At 34.9% G+C, this 24545-nt stretch overlaps 1 protein-coding gene across 1 annotated transcript in view; it reads right to left on the bottom strand.

Annotated features, from left to right (window-relative positions):
• Nucleotides 1-24326, bottom strand: part of LOC101891451 (cadherin-related tumor suppressor) — a 626314-nt gene extending 601988 nt beyond the window's left edge. The window contains exons 1-2 of the mRNA XM_059124554.1: nucleotides 24140-24326; nucleotides 5166-5233 (exon numbers count right to left, since the gene is read on the bottom strand). The gene's annotated coding sequence lies outside the window, so the exon portion shown is untranslated. The remainder of the gene's footprint in view (nucleotides 1-5165; nucleotides 5234-24139) is intronic.
• Nucleotides 24327-24545: the final 219 nt, after the last annotated feature.

The following is a 24545-nucleotide window of genomic DNA, read 5'->3' as shown; positions in this document are numbered from 1 at the left end:
AAAATTACCAAATTCGTTCCAAATGGTGGAGGGTTTTCAAAGTTCGGCCCGGCCGTACTTATAGCTTATTTTACTTGTTTTTTATTTAAAACAGTCTTTCATTGAGAGAAAATTTCGTATAAATTTGTAAACGTATGTATAAAATGCAGTATGACAGCTCATCTCTGGTCTAAAAAGAGCTATGAGAAAACTTCATACTTTCAAACGATTTCGGGAAGTTGATACTTTAGGCTTAGCCAAATAAACCAAAGCAGAAACAATGAAAACAAACAAATGAAGACAACACACACATGTGAATAACACTTAAACTAACTAAAAAACAAACAAATGAACAGAAAAAAGTAATGATTCAACAATTTTTAAGTATATTTCAAAAAAAAACTACGCAACTCAGACAGAACTCGATTTTCTGTTTTAGAATACTAAGCCTAACCAACCTACAAAACATTTAACATAACTTTCATACATACAAATAAACATATGTATGCATATATGTACCTCCATAACTCAAATGTATTTATATTTGGTTACTATCTATAGTTTGAATATCTTCGTGTTCTGCCAAAGCATATTTCAAGAACAACTCAGCTCTTTTGTATTGTTTCAAATTGATTGATGATGTCCAAAAAAAATCTTCTTTTTGTTAAATGTTATTGTTAAATAGGCCTTATATTAGTTTGACCTTAATACCACACCAATAAAACACACACACGCATCTTCTTCTTCTTCTTCTTGGGGATTTATTTATCATGTGTGTTACAACAACAACAATATATTTCTTTTTTAAATATTGTTTTTGTACACATTTTTCTTTATTTACTTAATTAAGATTTTGAATGAGTTGACATTGTTTTAAATGGCTCTTGTAAGTCTATAATTTAACATGTATTTGTTGGTTATGGTTTTTGTGCAAAACAAAAGACTTAAGACACATACACGAATTTTGGTTAAAAAACCGGAAAGGCTTAGAATAGAGAAAGATATTTTTTGTATATTTTTTGGTATTAAAAATTATTAAAATTGTGACTTTATTTTTAAATCTAAAAAAAAAATTAAAAAAAAATTCGAAAAATTTAGGCATTAGTTTTTGATTTCAGACCCATTTTATAAGTATCCCTCGTCTTTTGTAATCAGATCAAAATTTGAAAAAATAAGATAGATGGTAATGCTGTAGCAATAATGACATTTTAATATAAATAAACCTAGCCTATAACTAAAACAAGTAAGCAAAGGCTACAGTCGAGCTGGGCCGACCGTTGAATACCCTACAACACTATAATAAACGATACAGTTTATATAGACAAGATACTCGAAAGAATTCCACAAGATATTGTGACAAATAATAAAAGAAAACCATCAGGTTTCGTTCTCTAATTTTCGAATAATAGCAACTTAAACGAATTTGCTCATTTCCAATTTATTGGTAAATGGTCTTCCTAGATTTGGAACCAATATTTCCCAAAGACCTACAATCTCTCAGAAGTGGCAAAAGATTAACATTTATTATTGGTTTTTGACTGAAACGCATCTATAGGAGATACAGACATTTGGCTATATTCTTCAACGAAATCAGCGTTAACGAAATAGTCAGAAATGCGTCTTTTCATTTTCGTATTTAGTCTACAAAAGTTGGCAAACTATTTCACACATTGAATATTTTTGGATGGCCATCCGAAACTGCTTGGCTTTTGCAATGTGCGGTAACCCCCATTCAAATGAGCGTGAGGATCGGGCGATAATTACGACCTGCTGACAATTTGGCAGTTTTTTGATCCATTTCAACCCCTAAATATATAGCGATCATCTCCAAATAGGGTAGGCATCTATTCTGACCCTCATCTTATCCCCATGCAAAATTTCGTAAGGATCGGGCCATAAATGCGATCTGTATATGATATCCTAATATCCTAACTACTTAGTTTTGTTAGCTGTAGAAATATTACCAAATGTTTAATTCAAAATGAAAATATGCCAAAAATATGACAAAATTGAAAAAATATGAGAACATGTTACAAAATCAATATTTTCATCCTTAGAGGGATATTTTTATGCGATTTTTTTGGACGTTTTTTCTTTCCTAACAAGAGGTCATTCTGAATTAATGAGAACTGTCGAAATCAGTTCAGCCGTTCTCGACATATAAGAGATCTTTTAAGCATATCTTCTTTGATAGACATATATATCGCACATATTTTGCTATATATCCGATTTGTTGGATGTTAACATCAATGTAAAGATCAGAGGTAACCTTGTCATGGCTTTGTGATTTAGCCGGGATTTAAAATATTCGCGGTTTAATGAAAAATTTTGAATTTTTTCAACACAAAAGATATGGTCTATTTTACCCGCTAAATATTATCCGATGACCACCCAAATTGGTAGGCCTCTTCCCCGCCCTAAACTCTAGCTACATGCGAAATTCCGCGTCGATTGGTCTATAATTGCGACCTGTATAGCTACTGCAAAATCCGAAATTTTTTCAGTATTTGGTCCATTTCAACCCCTAAACATTTGGCGATCATCTCCAAAAGAAATAGGGTTCTATTCTGACCCCAGACCCACCTCCATTCTAAATTTCGTGAAGATCGGGCCATAATTGCGACCTGAAGAGTGATTACAAATTAACATGGACAGACGGACAGACGGACGGACGGACATACATAGCTAGATCGACTCAGTTCGGCGAGCTAGGAAGATCCATATATACCTTCCTATGTGGGAAACCAATATTTCGAGGTGTTACATAATTTTTGGCCCAATCAAACTTATAATACCCCCAACACATAGTGTTGTAGGGTATAATTATACCTTATTTCCATAAAAAAAAATTTTTAGATTTTTGATTTGTCTATATTTTATATTTTTAATTCCTTCGTTCGAAGCAAAATTGAGGATAATATTTTTATATCCTGCAACACTGGGGGTATTATAAGCTTGATTAGGTCAACACCTAGAAACCTTGGTCTTCGACATATAACATATGGTGGTCTCACCGAGCTGAATCGATCTACTATGCATGTGTGTCCGTCTGTCCATGTTATTTGTGATCACGCTACAGGCTGTATTTATGGTCATATCCTCACGCATGGAGGTAGGGATAGAGACAGAATATAAGCATATTTTTTGTAGACGATCGTAATATTATTAGGAGTCAAAATGGACTAAAACCTGAAAAAAATGAAAAAACTGCTGCAGTTGCTATAAAGGCCACAATTATAGATCTATAAACAAGATTTTTATATACCCTCAGACATATCGCTAGAAGGGGTATATATCATTTGATACGCCCAAACCAGTGCCTCGGTTTTAGACACTGGGTATCCTTGGACCAAATCCGTTTCAGGACATTTGGAGTCGATCTAGAGATGTCCGTCCGCCCATCAACACAAGATCTGTTATAAAGATGGTAGAGATCAGTCTACTTCTTCTGGTACCTTCCCCACATAGGGTTCAAGATTTTGAAAACAAAACACTCAAAGAAAACGAAATAAGTATGTAACTCTCTTCAAATTGCACACATTCAAATATTTTTGCTAACACAAAAAAATAGACTCAAAAGAGCTAAAGAGTTGCTTCGCTTGGCCGAAAGTGGTGAACTGTCGAATTTGGTTTTCTCCGATAAGAAAACATTCGTTGTCCAGCAGTTCTTAAACAAACAAAACGAACGTGTTTACTTGCCAAAGAGGTCAGCTGAAAATGTGCACCTTCGGTTGGCCACCAGAACAGAAACGCCGGCCATGGTGATGGTGTGGGCCGGCTGATCGTCGCTCTCCGCTCGAATTAATCGATCAACATAATTGTCGAATATTAATTATCGCGAAAATATTCTGGAGGGTGTATTAAAGCCTTGGACCCAAGAATGGTTGCAAAATGAGGTTCCTCGCTTCATTTTCAGCACACAATGGCCACCAAAATCTCCGGATACCAATCCTTTGGACTATTGTGTCTAGAATGCAAGGTTGGCACTAAAAAATACCAAAGTGTCGATCGCCTCAAGCAATCCCTTCGCCGAGAATAGGACAAATTAAACATTCAGGTAGCGTGAGACAGTTTCATTGGCCGTTTGAAGGCCATAATTCGTGACAAAGGTGACCAATTCGAAAAAATCTAAATTTTTTTTAAAATTTAATGTTATTTCCACCATTTTTTGGTTACATTCAATAAAATTAAAAAAAAAAACTGTAAAAATTGTGGCGCTTGACTTTGCCGCAGATTTTTTATCTTACCCCGTATTTACTGTGATATAAAGGACCCTGCAAACAACTCCCAGCCGCAAAAAAGACAAGCAAAAAGGCAGCTTTGTTTGCCCGGCTTAATATTTAAAACCCTCCAGCATTTTTAAGAAACTTGACATTTTTCAAAAAAAAGATCCGTCAAAAAATACCGCCTAAATAAAAACGGGTAAAAGGGGACTACGAAGACATGGACCAGCATACGTTTTTTTTTTATTGTCATAGGCTGTAGTACCCACTAAGATCTTCAAATAAGAAATTTGAAAAAAATCCGATAAGTATTTCGAGGAATTACAATTTTTTTATATATAATATATATATAATTATATATAATATATATATAATTATATATAATATATATATAATTATATATAATATATATAATATATACAAATATATATTAATTTTTTTTTAACTTTTGAAAGAATACGGGGAACATAAGATTGCGGCTTTGTTGAATATTATTTGAAATATCTAATTTAAATTTCTAGCCACAAATCCTTTTTTAGCAGAAACTACAAGTACCAAAAATAGGAATTTTAAAGAGGAATTTTCCCGTCTTTATTCACTAATCGATAGTATTCCAAAGACATAGAAGTGTAAAGATAGGACAAGACAGAGTCAAGATATGGTAACCCTGTGAAAATACCTCTCTTGTTACGATATCATAACAACATAGTTACAAATGTTAACTGATTTAAAACGCTAAGGCAATATGCAAATTTTTGAAAAAGTCTATGGAATATAATTTGGTTACCAAAATATTGGATTTTTTTCAATTTTTATTTGATATTCGTTTCTGCAATTGTGGTTTTTATATTATCATGTTTGTGCAATGAGCTATTACTCTATGTATTGTAGACACAAACCATTTGCTCAAAATGCATTTTGTCTAGTCTTTACCATTTTAGGTCTTTGAGTATTCGTGCTTACCTTTTGGGAATTATGGCCTAACCATTATTGCGGCTGCTTTCGTTTTTCAATCCTCGACATAATTTAAACTGTAAAGGAAATAAAACAAAAAATACTGTTAAATTAGGTGAAAGATTGATATTTATTTTTTTATTTATTGTTTTTTTTTTTATTTTTGCAGATTCCCACTGAAAATAAAAGTTTTTCACATAAAATTCTCAAAACTATTTCACTGAAACTTGCATGACTAATATATTTGCTTGAGTTGCAAGGTCTGGGGATAAAGTTCCAAGCTTTAAAAACTTGGGTGTGTTCAATTTCAAAATGGAGGTCGCCTGAGTCTTTTTTATAAATGTCATCAATTTTTAATTGATTTCAATTCGGCATATCGTTTCACTTTCGTTCATTCGTTCTTCAAACAGTTCCCACATAATTTAATGATTTCGCTTTTTTTGCATGTCTGCAATTTTTTTGTTTTTTCTCCAGACCGCCAGACAAATCATTATAAATGACATCAATGAAATTTATTGAAATTAAATTTTTGCTGATAACTCTTAAGAGGCAGCAGACAGGCATTGGGTAAATGAATCATACCCCCACAAGATGCTGAGTGTTGTCATGAAATTTAAATGACATATAATAATAAAAAAAAGAAAATAAAACATTTTAAGCATGCCAAATCCTAAGACCAGATTAATATTGTTAGAGGCCAAAAACGACCCCCTATAAATCTCGAGACAGATCACCGGAGTAACAAAAAAATTTCCACACACCAAATGATTCATATAAAACTTAAATGAGCATCCTTCTACCGGCCATTGATGTTTCGCATATTTTTCTAACATGGGCTATGACCATTCCTCGTTGTTCGCCCGTGTGTGTGTGTCTGTGATTTTGACCAACCTTGACTTTTTGTCCACGACTCGTGTGTGCAAATCTAACACCAGCAATAAAAAAGATACATCAGCTATACAAACAAAACATAACCACCATACAGCTTCTTAAATTACTCGCTGGCCTCTAAAGGCGAAAATTAAGAGTGTGGGGCGATGGTGGTCGTGGTGGCGGCGGTGGCATGATTGTGTTTTATAAAACATCCTGTCTGATAATCGCTGAATGTTGTCAGCAGGCATAGACCATTTCATGAGAAAGAGAGGGCGAAAGAGAGGACAAGTGGGAGCCTATATTGCTGTTGTTGTTTCCAACATACCCACTTTAAAAACCATTCATTAATTTTCACAGAATACTTAAACTTATATATCTGGAGTTCGTTTTTGCCAAGCGCTGACCCTCAAATAAAAATCTACTTGAATGCCCAATAAAAGCCATATAAAAACCTATCCTCTAATGCTACCTGCTGATACGGAGAATATGGTGTGTAGTCATTTGTTGTGTTTTTTTTTTTTCTTAACCCATTTGGAGGCGGTATTGGTTTTAGAATCAGAATTGAAGTCTGATGTGAATATATGAAAATATTCACTCTTACTAAGGGTCCCCAATGGCTTAAAGTTGCTTGGTGTGACTATAATTTAGATGTTAAATGCATTTAAAATGTTTTGTATTGTCCTGTTTTTTTATTTTGATAAAATTTGTATTTTGCCATCCCTTTGGTGAGTGGAAAATTTAAATATGCCAAAAACATCAACAAAAGGAGCAGCCAGAAAGAAACGGCAATATTTAATTAGTTATGTCTGGTCTGAAGTATTGCTAAAATCTATATCCAATCCAATGTTGACAATGTGTGTTATTAACTTAAAAGCTTGTCTAATAGGTCCTTATCCCAATGGTACTTTATTCATTTTCGCGTTTGTTGCTTAAGTCTTTTGTTTGGCAATCAAAAGCGGTGTTGTTTTGAAAGTAATTGCTCGAAAAAATTCCGTTATATGCCCATTCAGGAAGGTTTAAGGTATTCAAAAAACATGTTGCTGCATTGCCTGTATGAATTGAGTAAAACTCATTTTTTTAAGCATTGGAAAGTATATGACCCGAAGAGAAAGTGGCATACATTATATACCCTCTACTACTTTAAAATTTTTAATGAAACTAATTCCTACCCGAATAAGTATAGAATACACGTTTTTGGGTTCAGTTAGAAGCCTATTACAGTTTAATGTTATACACAGTATGTCAAACTTTGAAAATTTTGGAGGAATCTTAGAGAATACAATGCGGATTTACATTCTCTAAAAAAATACCAGCAGAAAATGTTGTTATGGGCGCATCTTTTGGTGTAACCCCTCATATAACAGCTATACCAGATTTTGTATTTTATTGTTCCTATTTTTAAAGGAGGAAAAAATTTCGATTCACTCTATTTTCGATATGTTCAAAAAATGTCAGAGAATAGAAATCGTAAAAACCAAAAATATTTTTTAGAGAATCTTTGGATTAATTCTGCTTTGCAAATAATGTTCAAGAGGAGTTGATCTTCCAGCATTTTGTTATTGTTATTCCCTTTATAATTCCTCGAAATCTACATTTTAGACCGCACAACATGTATATATTCCTGATTAACATTCCTGATTAAATTCTGTCGATATATAACATTTTTACATACAAATATACACCCGCTGAATTTTTGGTACTGAAATTGGTTCATTTAGGTCCACGGTATGGCATAGATGAGGGTTAACGGTGCTGGTCGATTTTAGGTGTTTTTGGCATTTTAGTCATAGTTTTAACCCTAATTTACTGTAAATTGGTAGTTTACGTTTCCAGTATGCGAGGACTGCTATATCAGTTCAAGTTGTAATAAAAAAGACTTTAACCTTTAAAGGGAATTATTTAAAAGTTCACAAGTCAGGCCCACGTTTTTATATAGCGCTATATGATTGCACTTCCCGATATTTGGTATTTTTACTCTAGGTCTCTTTGAACCAAAGCCGTTTCCGGACAGTTGGAGTCGATTTAGCGATGTCCGTCCGTTCGTGCGTCTGTCTGTCTGGGCAGTGAGCACGATAACTCTCGAAGGGAGTATCCGATTTGGTCAAAACGAAAAGTTCAAAAAAATATTTTATTGTACAGAAAGAGACAAAGGATAATCCGATTTTGCTCTAACTTTGCAAAACCTTATATTTGCATCAGTGCTAGGTCAGGTGCGAAAACGGTCAATATCGGTGTACTTCATCAATAACTCTTATAAAATGTGATGTAAGAGCCAAATTGTTTTCATATTGTACACATTAAAATATTTTTATTAAACCAAGGTCTGGTGTGAAGATGGAATATAGAGGTTTATTCAATCTAGTGCATCCCCCACAAAGGGTCAAAACTTTGAATATCTATGAAGTTCATAAAACGCGAAATGAGCATCCGATTACTTTCAAACTTGGCACATTCCATTATTTCTATGAGAACAACACCAGGTGAAAATATGGAATGTATCGGACCACTCCTTCTGGTACATTCCACACAAAGGGTCAAAATTTTGAATAATTATAAATTTTATAAAATGTGACATGGGAGTTGGAATGACTTCAAATTTCTAGCATCTCAATATTTCAATCCACACAAGATCTCACATGAAAGACGGATAGAACGGAGCACTACATTCTATTTACCCAAGATCTGGTGTGACGATGGGATACATCTAGAACCTCTAAATATTTATCTCAATCTAAGATCTGATGTATGCTATATTGGCTTCTTTTTCACAACAGGTTAACATTTTGATTAACACCTCTTCGCATAAATTCCTCTTAAATTTTCATTAAATTTTGCATCCCATATTTTTATTAGTATTAGACGAAGTCGAATACATTAGGCCGCTATATCTGGAACAGCACGGACATTTTAACATTTTCCAAAAATTATTAAATATATGATATAGACTGAAGGAAGAGTTGATATAGTTAAATAGGTAAAAAATATTGGCCTATACCTTTCCCAACATTCGGGGTAAACATTTAATTAATCATAACGCAAGTCAACATTTATTTTGATAAACAGACATTGCCATTGATAAACAACATTGTAACTCGTTTTATTTTAATTTAAATAATAGTGTCTCAAAAATTTAAATAAAATACTGTTTGTTATTATTACATTGACATTTTTTAATACTCAATCTCAGAATAAATTGGAGTCATTATTTTTCGAATCCTACTCATTTTTTATTAATATAATTTACTAAAATTAAATTTATGACAAAAATTTATCTATGCAGGTCCAGAACTTCGAATACCCCCACTTACTTTTTCTGTATCTCCCTATATTCGGTATATTGTTGATTTTAGCTACCTTATTCAACAAAATAGTTTTAAATTTTGTATTTGCACTTCGTAATGGGTACTACAGCCTGTGACAGAAAATTGTTTGTGCAGGTCTATTTCCTCGTATAGTCTCCATAAAATAGTACCTCCCTATATTCGGTATTTTGATAATTTTGACTACATTATTCACCGGAATTGTTTCAAATATCGTATTTGAAGTTGCTAATGGTTTATGATATAACCTCCCTCGGAATTGTTTCAAGTTATGACAAAAATTGTTTATGAACATCCACTTTTTCGTATATACCCCAATGTAAGGGTAACTCCGTATATTCTGTATTCTTAAGATTTTAACAGAATATTTAACGGATTTTTTTCTTTGTTCCTAATATTTTGGAGTCAGGCCCTAGGAACTGTTCTTCAGCAATAATTTCGTTAACATTCTCGTAGCAATGTTTTCTTTAATCCGCTCCAAAATAAATAGATTTAAAATAAATACATTTATAAATTTATGTCTGTGTGTGTATTAGTGTAGAGAATCGCGTGCTCGATCTTCATCGATTTTTGTTTGTCTTACTAGTTTTTAGTTAATTTATAGATCGATCTGAAAGGTATATCTTAATCCCTTATAATGTATTATTATCTTGACATTAACTTGTACAACTTCATCATAAGCATATCCAAGCCCCCATAACGGCCAACACAATTATCTACAGCTATTGATTTAAGCTGTTTTTTTTTTTTTTTTTTGAAAGATCGAAGAACTAAATACATATACACAATAACAAGCATTGTTGCCACTTTTGGGATTTTTTGGGAAGAAATAAAAATGGTCGAGAGATTTCAAAAAAAAAAAGAAAATAATAATTGGAAACAAGTCTGAAACATGGGATGAAAAATAACATTTGTAAAAGAGGATTTTTAAAAAAGGTAAGTAGATTGGTATTATGTTTCTATTTATATATTTGAAAAGTCAAATTTTTATTATTATTAAAACCTAAGCTATTAAGAATTTTTAACATAAGTAAATGAGAAATTTTCTATTCGGCTTTTCTTTCCTTTATAATAGCTTCAATTTAACATTTTTATAGAACGAGAATTGTGGCTCTGGACTGTATTTTTATTTCCCAAAATTCAAATCCTTGGCATTTTTCTCAATTTCCAAACAAAAGTATGGCAACACTATTTTACAAAATACCGTCCATATATGCCAAACTGACACATTCACGCCGGGTAATATTTGAATTAAAAAAAAAAAAAACAAAAAAATTCCAACGTCATGTCATCTGTTTTAGCTTTTTGTTAAATTTCCTGTTGCTCGACACCTCTCCCCTCCCCTTCGCAGCCTCCCCTTCCACCCATACCTATTGCCAGCTCTGCTCTCTGCTTCATATCTTTTAAAATAAACATAGGCTTTTTGCTATAATTAAATCAGATGTAATAACAATAAAATATTTAAATTATTATATTAATACCGACAACTAGTCATGGTTGGTAGTTTTTTGTGGTTGTTGTTGCTGTTGTTTCATCGGGTGCTGCTGCTGCCACTGCCGTTGCCTTTGCGCCATTGTTGTTGATGATGAAGATGATGTGGAGGTTGCGGTCATTCTCTTTAAGAGCGCTGGCTCATAGATTAACAAGACATTCATTTGATGGCATCTCAAAACGATGGCCAACCGACTAAACCAACCACAACAACAACAACGGTAACAATAACAGCAAGTGTTAAATCCTAAAGCTGATGGCTTTTGTGTGTAGACATATGTATATATAGGCATGTATGTGTGCCTGGCAGTAAAATGAATTAAGAAAAAAAGGAAGTATGCGGGCCACAAAATATGATTTGTACATTGATTTGGAAGTCAAGCTGTTGTTGGTATTTAGTTTAGGCATCATCATGGAGACATGGGAATCTATGCAGTGAGAGAAAAAGGTGTTCTTCTAGTCGATTATTCCCTTTAAGGGGGAACAAAATTGGAAAAGTAAACAAGTTAAAAAGCAGTAAGTTCGGCCGGGCCGAACTTTTAATACCCTCCACCATTTACAACGAATTTGGAAATTTTCAAAAAATAAAATCCTTAAAAAATTCTGTTAAAATTTTAAAAATACCGAATATAGCCGTTATGTTGGGGTCTATACGACGTGGACATACATATGCATTGTTTGTCATAAGCCATTACCATGTTCAAATTCGAAACTGGACCCGCACCGACAATTTTCTGTCACAGACTGTAGTTCCCATAACGAACTTCAAATATCAAATTTTAAACAATTCCGGTTAATAATGTCGCTAAAATCATCAAAATACCGAACATAGCGAGGTGCCGTTATATGGGGGCTATACGAAGACATGGACCTGCACAGACAATTTTCAGTCTTAGGGTGTAGAATCCATTTGGAACTTAAAATACCAAATTTGAAACAATTCCAGTGAATAATGTCGCTAAAATCATCAAAATACCGAATATAGGGAGGTACTGTTATATTGGGGCTATACGAGGACGTGGACCTGCAAAGACAATTTTCTGTCTTAGGGTGTAGTATCCATGTGGAACTTCAAATACCAGATTTGAAACAATTCCCGTGAATAATGTCGCTAAAATCATCGAAATACCGAAAATCCGGAGGTACCGTTATATGGGAGCTATATGAAAACGTGGACCTACATGGCCCATTTACGAACTTAACCTGCCTACTGGAAAAATAAACATGTGTGCAAAATGTTAGCCATCTATCTCAATTTATTCGAAAGATAGCGTGATTACAACAGACAGACAGACGGACAGACAGACAGACAGACAGACAGACGGACATCGCTAAATCGACTTAGAATTTTACGCTGATCAAGAATATATATACTTTGTTGGGTCTGACATGAGTATTTCGAGGAGTTACAAACGGAATGACAAAGTTAATATACCCTCCATAGTATGGTGGAGGGTATAAAAAGGAAAAATTTATTGATCAATCGAGAAGTCACTACTGAAGAATACAAAAAAAGGCATAAAAAAATCTAGAATATATCAGAAAATTTGCGAATGATATATTCGATTGGGCTAACCATCTGCAATCAAAACATGTGGTGTGTATTACTTACAAATTACAAGAAAACAGCGAATATTCTCAGAAAAAAATGTATCGCAAGAAAGAATAAAAAAAAACTTACAAAATATTTTATAAAAAAATCATATTTTTACAAAGGAAAAAAAATTAAAATTTACGTTCAGGACATAATTTTTTAAAAATTTCACGATTATTGGCTAAATAATACTTGTGAAATATTTTTACAATATTTTTAAAAATCCCCAATTCAGCCCCCCTGAAAAAATATATTTTTTAAAAAAATCCACGATTATTGTTTTGGAGGAAATTGAGAACAAATTAAAAACATCAAAAATTTTGTTCAAAAAGCCACCTAAATATATTTTTTTAAATCCCCAATTATTTTTCAGGAAGTCTTCGAAATAGATTTGGTAAAAATCCAAAAATTCACTTAGAAGGTCCTTAAAAAATAAAAAAAGTATAAATAAGTAAGAAAACATTAAGTTTGGTCAGGTCAAACTTTCAATACCTTCCACCATTATATACAAATATTTTTAAATTAAGGTATCTGGATTCAATCGTGTTCAACTTAAAACTGTAAATACAAGTGAGATCGGTTGGAGAATGCAGTTAAATTTTTCAAAATAAAGTGGAGGTAACAATTATATGGGGACCATACCAAAACGGAAATCTACAGACTGCTGTGATTTATAAACCAGTCGTCCGACAGTTGTTAAAATTATTCCAGTGACAGCTCATTATATTATTTACAAGGGTACAAAGGCATTTTGATGAGAATTTTCCAGAAAAAAAGTTATTCGTAATGGAATTCAAGCGTGATAGTGTGATTTATATTTGGCTGGAAAATCACAAGTGGCTATCGTTAGAGCACTCCAGCATTTAAATGTGAATAAATCTTTTGGGTCTCGTACCATAGCTCGTAACCGTGATACTGGTAGCATAGCTCGACGTCAAGAAAGTGGACGGAAGAAAACAGCAACATCATCAGAAATGGTTCGAAAAGTAAAGGAGCGACTTGATCGAAACCCGCGTCGCAGTGGCCAAAAAATGGCTCGTGAGCTGAACATATCGCAAATATTAAAAAATAAGTTCGGGGTAAAGCCATTGAAATTCCAAAAAGTGCAAGAATTACACCGTAATAGAAAGAAAACAGACTCAAAAGAGCTAAAGAGTTGCTTCGCTTGGCCGAAAGTGGAGAACTGCCGAATTTGGTTCGCTCCGATGAGAAAACATTCGTTATCCAGCAGAATAGTTTGTAAACAAACAAAATGATCGTGTTTACTTGCCAAAGAGGTCAGCTGAAAATTTGTCCAACTTCGGTCGGCCGCCAGAACTCAAGCGCCGGCCATGGTGTGGTGTGGGCCGCCATAACAGCCGATGGTCGCTCTCCGCTCGTTTTATTCGACCGTGGCATCAGAATAAACGCTGAATATTATCGCGAAAATATTCTGAAGGGTGTATTAAAGCCTTGGGCACGCAAACATTTTGACCGCAGATCTTGCACATTCCAACAGGACTCAGCACGCGCCACCCAAGAATGGTTACAAAATGAGGTTCCTCGCTTCATTTCCAGCCCACAATGGCCACCAAAATCTCCGGATACCAATCCGTTGGACTATTGTGTCTGGAGTATTTTAGAAAACAATGTTGGCCCAAAAAATACCAAAGGGTCGATCACCTCAAGCAAGCGCTTCGCCGGGAATGGGCCAAAATACCCCGGAGCAACATTCGGACAGCGTGTGACGGTTTCATTGGCCGTTTGAAGGCCATAATTCGTGCTAAAGGTGACTAATTCGAACAAATATAAACGTATTCTAAAATTTGATGCTATTTCCGACATTTTTGCCTTCGGTCAATAAAATTAAAAAAAAATGTAAATATTATGGCGTTTGACTTTGTTGCAGTTCTTTTATCTCACCCTGTATATATAGCTTGGAAGACCTTAAAACATATTTTACGATGTCTAACGAATCGATGGGAGTCTAAATGTATTTAAAACTTCTGGGAATCCTTACAAATCCTTTAAAAAACCATCATTCCTTTTTTATTTTTAAAAGTCCAAAGCCTTTTTATTTTAGAAATCCTCAATTCCTAGGTGTCTCTAATAATATTTATAAAAATCTAGGATTCCAAGGAATCGTTAAACATTTCTCTTAAAACTCCACGAGTGAAGATGCTAGAAATACTTGTACAAATCCACAATTCCTATGGGCCTTAAAAAATTAAAAACAATATATATATATATTTAAATTTTTATTTATTCATTTAAATTTTATTTATTTAAAGAATTTATTTATTTATTTAAGATTTATTTTTTTTTTTAAATCGCAAATCACTCAAAGTTCTTAATAATTTTTTTTAAATTAACGATTCCTGGACAATTAATATATTTTTAAAAATATTTTAATTATCTACGATTCCTGGAAATTGGGAAAGTCATTGAAATATTTTTTTTTAATTTTTCAAATTGAAATATTTGAAAAAAGCCACTATACTTAGCCATGAACTCTTAAGACTCTAAAAAAGTACGATTTTTTTGTCAACATTTTCCTGAAACTTCCGATTTTTTTAAATAGTTTAACTTTTGTAGAGAGATTAGACCTATATATTTAAATTTAAATAAATATTATGTTCGAAGTCTGAAAAAGTGAGAGAATTATGTCTGTTCTTCATTTCTGAGAAATTTAACGTATACTTGATATTCGAAATGTGGATCAAAACTGACATTCAGCATTATTCAAGAGTTGGACCGATGTACCAAAAGGAGTAAACCTAAATGACCAATCATAAATCGCTTCATCTACTTTCGATGTAAAATACTGAGATGTACGGAGATTTATCAAAATTTTGGGCTTATTACGACGTTTTTTAAAGTTGCGATTTTACAAGTAATTCCAATATTCCACTTGGACTAAGTCATTGACTCCGTCCGCCTTATTGCAATATGAGCAATTTGAAGAAAATTAGAATTCTGCCATAATAAAAATCGATTTTGCGAAATTGCATAGCATCCAGAACAGTGTGTGTCTTACCACCATCTTCATTATTTTCATATCATATTCCTGTACATATCTCATTTTCTCACAGTGTACCTTATTACTATCAATATATGCAAATTTTGTTAGCTAGCAGCTTTTTTCTTAATGTGTATATCTATCAGAATGTGTCTGCTTAAGTTTATCGCTGCTATCTTCGTTTTTGTTTTTTTTTTTCATATTTGTTTGTTGTTGTCTGTCCGTCTTAGTACCCAGCTTAAGATTCTTAACATATCACTTTTCGGTGTTGGAGTGTGAAATATAAAGCGTTATGCCATAATGTTCGACAATGAATACATGAATACCAACACACACACACACACCATCACATACGCACATATGGACAAACGCAAATCCAATAACAAAAGAGTGAGTATGGACAAAAAAAAACGAAGGAACACCAACAAGAACAACAACAACAACAGTAAAACATGTTTCTGCCTCATCTGTAAAAGGAAAAGAAGCGAAAAATGTTGTCATAGCAAATTACGGCCTGTCGTTTCATAGGAATTTGAATCCAGGGAGTGGAAAGAAAAAAAGAGCACTAAACGAAGATGAGGCAAATGAAAGAACAAGGATGATGCTGATCGGAAAGACTGTCGTAAATAGAAATCATCAATTGTTTGGAAAATAAAAGAAATGCTTGATAGGAAATTTTTGTTTCTAGGGTCGAGGGAGTATAGAAAGAGTATTGTTAAAGTTGTCCTGTGGACATATATGGGGTTCTAGAGTGGTAATTTCAAAGCGGATTTGCCAAATGAGGAGCCTTTAATACCTATAAAACAAGTTAAAAAGTGTAACTCCGTGTTGCCGACAGATGTATACCCTCAGCCAATGTCGGATTATTTAAATATATGTTGACTTCTGTTATGATTATTCAAATTGCTGTCCCTCTATAAAGTAGGTTCCGAAAGAATGGGCCAATATTGTCAATTTCGTATCGTACCTAAATAAATATGATTTAAATATTGCGACGTGCCAAGTTTGGACTAAATTAGTCGATATAGTCCAAACCTGACTCGTCGCAATATTTATATCATATTTAGTTACAATATTGGCCTATTCCTACCTCGATAGAGGGTCACTTCACTTTATATGAAATAAGTGACATAGTCGACCGAAGTATTCCATTTTCATACTTCATCCAATACAGATCGAAATATTGGTATGGACAAAATTACAAGAAAATCGAACATTTACATCCAATTTTTATGCAAAATCATAAATTCCATATTCCTCTCAGGTTTCTGGTTGAGAGAAATATTTAGATATAGGAAGTTGTAAAGAATCGCTTACTTGTTTCGCAAGTTATGACATATAAAATTATTGAAAATAGTGACCCCTTGTGGGTGAGGTACCAGAAGGGGTTAGCAGATATATATCATCTTCGCAACAGATCTTACATTAGTAAAAATATTTGGATGTGTGAAATTTGAAGAGAGTTGGATGCTTATTTAGCTTTCTTTAAGCGTTTTGCTTTTCAAAATCTTGAACCCTATGTGGAGGAGGTACCAGAAGAAATGGTTCGATCTCTACCATCTTTATAACAGATTTTGAGTTGATGGAAATATTGAGATGTACCAAGTCTGAAAGGAATCGGATGTTCAAAATTTTGGGGGGGAGATACTAGAAGGTGTGAACCGATATATCTCATCTTCACAGTAAATCTCGTGTGAATAGAAATAATGGAATGTGTAAAATATGAAGGGAACCGAATGGATATTTCGAATTTTATAATACTTTTGGTTATTAAAAATTTTGACCCTTTGGGGGAAGGTACTGGAAGGAATGGTCAGATCTCTACCATCTATATAACAGATCTTGTGCTGATAGATGTGCCAAGTCTGAATTTAATTAGATATTACTTTCACGTTTTATGAGCCTTGTGGATATTGAAAATGTTGACCCTTTTGTGGGAGAGGTACTTGAAGGAGTAGACCCATGTATATGTTCTTCACACCAGACCTTGGGTTGATAACAATATTATGATATGTGTAATTAGAAAACAATCTGACTCGTACATCAGATTTTATTAGAGTTATAATCAAGGGTAAACATTTTTGTGGGGGAAGTACTTGGTAGAGGAGATCGATATCGTCCATTTTCGCACCTGACAAAGAACTGATGGAAATACTTAGATTTGCAAAGTTGGAGCAAAATCGGATCATCATTTATCTTTCGGCCTTTTGTGGGGGAGGTATCAGGGGTGGACCGATATTGCTCACCTCCAAACTCCATCTAAGTTTGATAATAGTATTACGGTGTTCCAAGTGTGGACCAAATTAAATACTCCCTTCGAGAGTTATTGGGCGTGTCAGTCAGACAGACGGACGGACATCGCTAGATCAACTGCAAATGTCCTGAAACGGATTTGGTCCAAAGAGACCTAGGTCTTAAATCGTTACTTCAATGGGGCACGTTTTGGCCGTATCAAATTATATTTACCCTCTCTAGTCATATGACTGAGGGCATAAAAGTGGAATATTCCACAAATCACAGTGTCAGAAGAACCAGCAATTATACCAAGGAAAGGGTTAAAAGGATTGGCACAAGGTCCTTCTAACCCTCTCCCCCATTTTTTTTTTTTTTTTTTGGATTTTGGGTTTCAACGATTGAGCAATAGTTAAAGCTTTCATTTTGGAATAATTACTGGTTATTTTTACGTAATTTTTTATAAAAATAGTTTTTCCCTTAAAAAACCAAAAAACCAATCATTCAAAAGCTGCAAAATACCATTAATTGGAATATTCCATTTTGGATATACAGTCAACGAAATTTTATTTTTTACAGGTCCTTTCACAGAATCTGCTGAATATTTGAACAATAATTTTCTGAGGAAGAGGGAATACAAATTATTAAAACCTTAAACCCCAAATTTCAACTAATTTTGTTGGAAAATGGTGAATTAAAGCTGAAGGTTTCCTAGGTTGTTGCCTAAAGGTGCATACATATGGGACCTATATTGAAACGTTTTTAAAAAAGATCTTCCATACTTAGCACCCTAAATACCACATTACACCACAAGGCCTGAGCAAATCCCATATTCCATATTTCAGACACCAAAATATCATTTGCTGCAATTTATCACACATCAATCTAAATAAAACAGAGTCACATCTTATCTTCATAAAAAAAACCAAATTATTCATCTAATTCCATGAATTGCCCACACCCTGTGTCTTATCCTGTTGCGAAAAAATTAATGAAATCTTCAACAAATCTTGTCAGCTTAAAATTTCAAAAAAAAATCGCCTAATCAACACAACAATTCATCATACCGACACTATGTGTCATTTGCCAAAACCCAACTTCATTGTTTCTAACAAAAAAACTGAAACATTTCAAATGAAGACACAACAATGCAAATCAAAAGACTTAAGACACAAACTCCCCATTCAAATAACAATCAACAACAAACTCAAATCTAAGAAGCACGATTTCTCACTCTCATGCGCTCACAACACAAAAATTAAATTTTCAATCCCAAAATAAAATAAAAAACGAAAATAGAAACACCAAAACCCACAACATCATTCATTAATTTGCGAACTCAGATTGCAAAATTCTTAGAATTTGAAAAAATGTACAGCGACAAAGGAAAAAGGCTATCACGATTGGGACCAATCATGTGATACCCTACATATTTAACAGATGTTTATAAAAATGAGCTATATACAGATCTTTTAAGAAAACGTTTACAGATCTTCTCGCAAAAGTTTGGAAAATCTTATCATTAGAAGAACTACAAATCTTCTATAAAACAAACTCTACAGATCTTCTAGGAGAAGATCAACAGATCTTCTATGATGAAATCTACAGATCTTCTATGAGAAGATCTCTACGGATCTTCTATGAGAAGATCTCTACAGATCTTCTATGAGAAGATCTCTACAGATCTTCTATGAGAAGATCTCTACAGATCTCTATGAGAAGATCTCTACAGATCTTCTATGAGAAGATCTCTACAGATCTTCTATGAGAAGATCTCTACAGATCTTCTATGAGAAGATCTCTACAGATCTTCTATGAGAAGATCTCTACAGATCTTCTATGAGAAGATCTCTACAGATCTTCTATGAGAAGATCTCTACAGATCTTCTATGAGAAGATCTCTACAGATCTTCTATGAGAAGATCTCTACAGATCTTCTATGAGAAGATCTCTACAGATCTTCTATGAGAAGATCTCTACAGATCTTCTATGATAAGATCTCTACAGATCTTCTATGATAAGATGTCTACAGATCTTCTATGAGAAGACCTCTACAGATCTTCTATGAGAAGACCTCTACAGATCTTCTATGAGAAGATTTCTACAGATCTTCTATGAGAAGATCTCTACAGATCTTCTATGAGAAGATCTCTACAGATCTTCTATGAAAAGATATACAGAACTTCTATGAGAAGATCTACAGATCTTCCATGAGAAGATCTACTGATTTTCTATGAGAAGAATATCTACAGATCTTCTACGAGAATAATATCTACAGATCTTCTACGAGAAGAATATCTACAGATCTTCTACGAGAAGAAGACCTTTAGCTCTTCTGTGAGAAGACCTACAGCTCTTCTTTTAAAAGACTTACAGCTCTTCTGTGAGAAGACCTTCAGCTCTTCTGTGAGAAGACCTTTAGCCCTTCTGGGAGAAGACCTTCAGCTCTTCTGTGAGAAGACCTTCAGCTCTTCTGTGAGAAGACCTTCTTCTATGAGAAGAATATCTACAGATCTTCTACGAGAAGAATATCTACAGATCTTCTACGAGAAGAATATCTACAGATCTTCTACGAGAAGAAGACCTTCAGCTCTTCTGTGAGAAGACCTACAGCTCTTCTTCTAAAAGACTTACAGCTTTTCTGTGAGAAGACCTACAGTTCTCTGTGAGAAAACCTTCAGCTCTTCTGTGAGAAGACCTTCAGCTTTTCTGTGAGAAGACCTTCAGCCCTTCTGGGAGAAGACCTTCAGCTCTTCTGGGAGAAGACCTTCAGCTCTTCTGTGAAAAGACCTTCAGCCCTTCTGGGAGAAGACCTTCAGCTCTTCTGTAAGAAGACCTTCAGCTCTTCTGTGAGAAGACCTTCAGCTCTTCTGTGAGAAGACCTTCAGCTCTTCTGTGAGAAGACCTTCAGCTCTTCTGTGAGAAGACCTTCAGCTCTTCTGTGAGAAGACCTTCAGCTCTTCTGTGAGAAGACCTTCAGCTCTTCTGTGAGAAGACCTTCAGCTCTTCTGTGAGAAGAGCTACAGCTCATCTATGAGAAGACCTTCAGCTCTTCTGTGAGAAGAGCTACAGCTCATCTATGAGAAGACCTTCAGCTCTTCTGTGAGAAGACCTTCAGCTCTTCTGTGAGAAGAGCTACAGCTCTTCTATGAGAAGAGCTACAGCTCTTCTATGAGAAGAGCTACAGCTCTTCTATGAGAAGAGCTACAGCTCTTCTATGAGAAGAACTACAGCTCTTCTATGAGAAGAGCTACAGCTCTTCTATGAGAAGAGCTACAGCTCTTCTATGAGAAGAGCTACAGCTCTTCTATGAGAAGAGCTACAGCTCTTCTATGAGAAGAGCTACAGCTCTTCTATGAGAAGAGCTACAGCTCTTCTATGAGAAGAGCTACAGCTCTTCTATGAGAAGAGCTACAGCTCTTCTATGAGAAGAGCTACAGCTCTTCTATGAGAAGAGCTACAGCTCTTCTATGAGAAGAGCTACAGCTCGTCTATGAGAAGACCTATAGCTCTTCTATGAGAAGACCTATAGCTCTTCTATGAGAAGAGCTACAGCTCTTCTATGAGAAGACCTATAGCTCTTCTATGAGAAGACCTATAGCTCTTCTATGAGAAGAGCTACAGCTCTTCTATGAGAAGACCTATAGCTCTTCTATGAGAAGAGCTACAGCTCTTCTATGAGAAGACCTATAGCTCTTCTATGAGAAGAGCTACAGCTCTTCTATGAGAAGACCTATAGCTCTTCTATGAGAAGAGCTACAGCTCTTCTATGAGAAGACCTATAGCTCTTCTATGAGAAGAGCTACAGCTCTTCTATGAGAAGACCTATAGCTCTTCTATGAGAAGAGCTACAGCTCTTCTATGAGAAGACCTATAGCTCTTCTATGAGAAGAGCTACAGCTCTTCTATGAGAAGACCTATAGCTCTTCTATGAGAAGAGCTACAGCTCTTCTATGAGAAGACCTATAGCTCTTCTATGAGAAGAGCTACAGCTCTTCTATGAGAAGACCTATAGCTCTTCTATGAGAAGAGCTACAGCTCTTCTATGAGAAGACCTATAGCTCTTCTATGAGAAGAGCTACAGCTCTTCTATGAGAAGAGCTACAGCTCTTCTATGAGAAGACCTATAGCTCTTCTATGAGAAGAGCTACAGCTCTTCTATGAGAAGACCTATAGCTCTTCTATGAGAAGAGCTACAGCTCTTCTATGAGAAGACCTATAGCTCTTCTATGAGAAGAGCTACAGCTCTTCTATGAGAAGACCTATAGCTCTTCTATGAGAAGAGCTACAGCTCTTCTATGAGAAGACCTATAGCTCTTCTATGAGAAGAGCTACAGCTCTTCTATGAGAAGACCTATAGCTCTTCTATGAGAAGACCTATAGCTCTTCTATGAGAAGAGCTACAGCTCTTCTATGAGAAGAGCTACAGCTCTTCTATGAGAAGAGCTACAGCTCTTCTATGAGAAGAGCTACAGCTCTTCTATGAGAAGACCTATAGCTCTTCAATGAGAAGAGCTACAGCTCTTCTATGAGAAGACCTATAGCTCTTCAATGAGAAGAGCTACAGCTCTTCTATGAGAAGAGCTACAGCTCTTCTATGAGAAGACCTATAGCTCTTCTATGAGAAGACCTATAGCTCTTCTATGAGAAGACCTATAGCTCCTCTATGAGAAGACCTATAGCTCTTCTATGAGAAGAGCTACAGCTCTTCTATGAGAAGACCTATAGCTCTTCTATGAGAAGACCTATAGCTCTTCTATGAGAAGACCTATAGCTCTTCTATGAGAAGACCTATAGCTCTTCTATGAGAAGACTTTCAGCTCTTCTGTGAGAAGACCTACAGATCTTCTATGAGAAGACTTACAGCTCTTCTGTGAGAAGACCTACAGCTCTTCAATGAGAAGACCTACAGATATTCTAGGAGAAGACCTACAGCTCTTCTGTGAGAAGACCTACAGCTCTTCAATGAGAAGACTTACAGCTCTTCTGTGAGAAGACCTACAGATCTTCTATGAGAAGACTTACAGCTCTTCTGTGAGAAGACCTACAGCTCTTCAATGAGAAGACTTACAGCTCTTCAATGAGAAGACTTACAGCTCTTCTGTGAGAAGACCTACAGATCTTCTATGAGAAGACTTACAGCTCTTCTGTGAGAAGACCTACAGCTCTTCAATGAGAAGACCTACAGATATTCTAGGAGAAGACCTACAGCTCTTCTGTGAGAAGACCTACAGCTCTTCAATGAGAAGACTTACAGCTCTTCTGTGAGAAGACCTACAGATCTTCAATGAGAAGAGCTACAGCTCTTCTATGAGAAGACCTATAGCTCTTCAATGAGAAGACTTACAGCTCTTCTGTGAGAAGACCTACAGATCTTCTATGAGAAGACTTACAGCTCTTCTGTGAGAAGACCTACAGCTCTTCAATGAGAAGACCTACAGATATTCTAGGAGAAGACCTACAGCTCTTCTGTGAGAAGACCTACAGCTCTTCAATGAGAAGACTTACAGCTCTTCTGTGAGAAGACCTACAGATCTTCAATGAGAAGAGCTACAGCTCTTCTATGAGAAGACCTATAGCTCTTCAATGAGAAGAGCTACAGCTCTTCTATGAGAAGAGCTACAGCTCTTCTATGAGAAGACCTATAGCTCTTCTATGAGAAGACCTATAGCTCTTCTATGAGAAGACCTATAGCTCCTCTATGAGAAGACCTATAGCTCTTCTATGAGAAGAGCTACAGCTCTTCTATGAGAAGACCTATAGCTCTTCTATGAGAAGACCTATAGCTCTTCTATGAGAAGACTTTCAGCTCTTCTGTGAGAAGACCTACAGATCTTCTATGAGAAGACTTACAGCTCTTCTGTGAGAAGACCTACAGCTCTTCAATGAGAAGACCTACAGATATTCTAGGAGAAGACCTACAGCTCTTCTGTGAGAAGACCTACAGCTCTTCAATGAGAAGACTTACAGCTCTTCAATGAGAAGACTTACAGCTCTTCTGTGAGAAGACCTACAGATCTTCTATGAGAAGACTTACAGCTCTTCTGTGAGAAGACCTACAGCTCTTCAATGAGAAGACTTACAGCTCTTCAATGAGAAGACTTACAGCTCTTCTGTGAGAAGACCTACAGATCTTCTATGAGAAGACTTACAGCTCTTCTGTGAGAAGACCTACAGCTCTTCAATGAGAAGACCTACAGATATTCTAGGAGAAGACCTACAGCTCTTCTGTGAGAAGACCTACAGCTCTTCAATGAGAAGACTTACAGCTCTTCAATGAGAAGACTTACAGCTCTTCTGTGAGAAGACCTACAGATCTTCTATGAGAAGACTTACAGCTCTTCTGTGAGAAGCTCTATAGCTCTTCTATGAGAAGATCTACATCATCTATAAGAACTTATATGTTCCACAGATCTTCTATTCAAAACCAAAAAAAGAGATAATTTTCAGTTCAACATAAAGGATATGGACTCACCAAATAAAATCTTAAAATCTGCTGCGGATGATCTTGTATCAATTAATTTCGCAATGTAGATCCAAAAGGAATGCGGGATAATTATTCTTTTGTTATAATCTTCCATATAAACAAAATTCTATAAAATTCTTTTGAATTCAAAAAAGATTTTTTTTTGTTTCTTTGTTCTTTTTTTCTTTTCATGACATTTTTCTCAAACCAAAAAAATATATTGAAAATATTTTTTTTCAAAAAAGTTGCTATGTCGTGCCACAAAATGTGACACCCCCACATTTGTTCTAACACAGTAACAACAAGAGCAAATACATTGCCGAAAATTGTTTTTAATTTAAAATTAAATTCAAATTTTTATTAAATGCAAAAACAAAGAACACCTTTTATTGAAATTGTGTAGCCAAGGCGCTGA

The sequence above is a fragment of the Musca domestica genome, unplaced genomic scaffold (genome assembly GCF_030504385.1).
Source record: "Musca domestica strain aabys unplaced genomic scaffold, Musca_domestica.polishedcontigs.V.1.1 3, whole genome shotgun sequence".
Classification (NCBI taxonomy): domain Eukaryota; kingdom Metazoa; phylum Arthropoda; class Insecta; order Diptera; family Muscidae; genus Musca; species Musca domestica.
Note: the sequence above shows the minus strand (reverse complement) of the source record. Positions and strands in the feature narration are given on the sequence as shown.